Raw genomic sequence first — 3463 nt, 5'->3', positions numbered from 1 at the left:
CATTACTGGGTAGAACAGGGAGAGAAAGCCTCACCTCGCTCCATACTCCACCCCCACACGGGCCAGCAATCACCTGTCTCAGGTAGAGCCCATCAGTGCCTTTGCAAAGTTTCTTCCTTGTTATGGTTTGGGGGATCACAAACAGTCACTGGTAAGGCAGCTTGATGTGGGCTCACCACAATGAGGAGAAAAGAAATAGAGGAAGAAAAAAGTAAATCGAAAGAGAGAGAAAGGAAAGAAAATATGGGTGTTAGAGAAATAAGACTGACAGGAAAAAGGACAGATAAGAAAAGACATAGGGAGAGGAAATAGAAATAAATGATTGGGGCAGGATGAGGAGGAGAGGAAAAAGAGGAATCCAGAAATAGAGAAATAGTATAATTTCATAAATGTTTCTTGAGTATCAACTACATGCTACCCATTTGATTATGAATTCCTGGAAGGCAGTGATCATGTCTTCCTTTTGTTTGTATTCAAGTAGATGCTTAGTTCAAGGCTATACAATCATCAGGCATTTGATAAATACCATTGATAAAGATCACTAGTTTTATGTAAACAATATTTGAGTTGAGATTACACACTGAAAAAGTACTAATACGACTCTTTCGCCTGTTCCCCATCCAAGAAGTTATCAGACAGCAAGCAAGCCCCATTGTCTGAACAGAGCTGTGTTCATTTCTTGGATCCCTCACAGACCCTTGTCCTTTGGCTGGGAGCCCCTTCCTCCCACCAGACCCGAAGACAAAGAGACCCAGGATTCTGGCACAAATTCCAGGAGAAAAAAAGCAAAGAGAGCCTGAGAGCAAGAGCCCGGAGAGGACAAGAGAGGGACCTATCCCACTCTTTGGATTATATTTTATGTCCCACAGTTTGACATCTCCCACAGAGGGTGGGGTGATGTTGGTCACTTTCTTCATTCATTCAATTGTATTTACTGAGCACTTACTGTGTGCAGAGCACTGTACTAAGCTAATTCAGCAACAAAAAAAGACAATCCCTGCCCACAACGGACTCACAGTTTAGAAACGTGCTCACGGTGTAGAAACGTCCCACATGGTCCTCTGGCATGGATGCACTGGCATTTTGTCGAAAGGTAACATGACCATGAGGATGAATTTCTTGCCACATAAAAATTGCATCTTTGCCACTACATATAAGGCAAGGACACAGATCAGCTAATAGATGGACAACTCGCCCCCTACCACAGAGGGGCTTCTAGTCAGTTTCCCAGTGCTGTCAGTAAGACTGTCTTACAGTATCCTCATCTCTTAACAAACAATCCTACTATCATCTTGAGGAACAAGTTCTCCTAGAAATGAAACCTTCTCAGGAGGGGCATCTCAACATTAACCTTCTCCTTTCCCAATAAATTATTTGAGATCACTCAATGCAATATTTCATAATTCTTTCTGAAACCTTCAGAAATCCTGGGTATTTTTTCTCAAATAGAATAGAAAATAGTATATTTATTCAATGTTCTAAAGCAGTTGCTTTAATGAAAGCAACTAAAATATGATTCTTTTCTGGTACAAACTGTCTTGCCTCCAGAGTAGCTGGGCAGTCAAGCATCATCCAAATTATAGTATCTCTAGTGTAATTTAATCGAGCATTTAACAGCTCTGGGAGAAGACGTTTTAATGGTGGAGTGCCATTGGGCATTATTGATCTTGCAAAGAAAATGAATGCTGTGAACATAAACCGATCTGCTCAGTGAGTATCACCAATGGGTTTAAAACTAAGCATCTAAATATCAAACCTAATGAGCACCTGCTAAGAGGGAACTGCAGAAAACTGATAAAATATTTTCATCTGAAATAAAGTCTATTCCAGTTTAAATTTGATTGGTTATCAGGGGTAGACCATTTAATGTCAATTTTGTTTCCATGTGGAAACATTCAAACTTGTATACATCAAAAAAGAAAATCATTTGCCATTTAAAATGAAATATGCAAATAGCTGAATTGAAAATATAGTGCTTTATAAATAGAAATTCTCCTTGTATCTAAGTTTTTTAATGGCTCGCCTGGATATTCTCAGGCTAACAATTTAGATAAGGAAGATTGTTCAGTTTTCTCACTAATTGGTCCACTATTACTTTTTCTCTCATTATATAAAAAAGTGATTTTTGAGAGCTTGGGATCTGACATATATGGGGAAGAATGAAAGCTTTTTTTTCTTTTTAAATTGGATTAATTAGCATTATCAGAAAAACAAAAGGAACAAAGCCAACAGTAAGTACGGCATTAATCATATTGCTGGTAATTTGTGCTACAATAGAAATTAAAGACAAAACATAGTAGTCAGAAATAATTCTAAAAGGAGTGATAGCTTATATATCACTATCTAAGAAATGACCACAATTACATTTATAAAATTGGCAAAGAAAGTTTAATATGGGGTCTTCTGAATCTTGTTAGTGAAAAACAAATTTTATAAATCAGAAGCTGAAGAATAATAATGGGATTTAATATGTAAACAATTTCAAATAGCTTAAACCCAAAAGTCAGAGCAATGAACTTTCTCCTAAGAATAATTCTGCAGATATTATAACAAAGAATTTATCCCACAGAATGAAGCTCCAGAGCTGTCTACTTTCAGTTCCTTCTTTGGATTTGAAAGGAGGGAGAAGAGATTCCATAAGAATGTCGGTCCAATTTTTTCTGTACCATTTTATTGAACCCTGTGCATTTCTCTTCATACACGTCAAGAATGGTATGGTCATTCTGAAATCAGGAAATGATAGGATCAAGAAGAAGTAGGACAAATTACTGGTTCAAGTGCTTAGTACAGTGCTCTGCACACAGTAAGTGCTCAATGAATATGATTTACTGACTGAATGGGTGAAAGGTAAATAAGAGAAGCAGCATGGCTTGGTGGAAAAAGCACGGGCTTGGGAGTCAGAATTCATGGATTTAAATCCTGGCTCTGCCACTTGTCAGCTGTGTGACTTTGGGCAAGTGACTTCACTTCTCTGTGCCTCAGTTATCTCATCTGTAAAATGGGGATTGAGACTGTGAGCCCCAAATGGTACAACCTGATAACCTTGTATCTCCCCCAGTGCTTAGAACAGGGCTTGGCACATAGTAAGAGCTTAACAAATACCATCCTCATCATCATAAGAGTTTATAGCCCCAGGAGAGTTTGAGGGGAGGCAAATAATAATAATAATAATATATGCAATAATATGACTGGATTAGGGAGAGGCTAGAGGCAAGGCAAGAGGCAAACAGTGGCATTCCCTGCTCACAAAGAGTTAGTACCATCGCAGATGAGAAGATGCATCTGTTGCTCGTCATCAATGCTGATTCCCATATTTTAGGCAAGTTTGGAGAGGAAGTAACTCTTAACCAGACTGACTTACCATCTTGCTCTTCTACTGAGGTCTTCCGAGCTTGGGTTGTAGAAAACTGTGATTTCCATTCTGCAGTACTTTGGTTAAACCTGCTAGTGAAAAGTATTATTT

Source organism: Ornithorhynchus anatinus, chromosome 1 (genome assembly GCF_004115215.2).
Source record: "Ornithorhynchus anatinus isolate Pmale09 chromosome 1, mOrnAna1.pri.v4, whole genome shotgun sequence".
In the NCBI taxonomy this organism is placed as follows: domain Eukaryota; kingdom Metazoa; phylum Chordata; class Mammalia; order Monotremata; family Ornithorhynchidae; genus Ornithorhynchus; species Ornithorhynchus anatinus.
Note: the sequence above shows the minus strand (reverse complement) of the source record.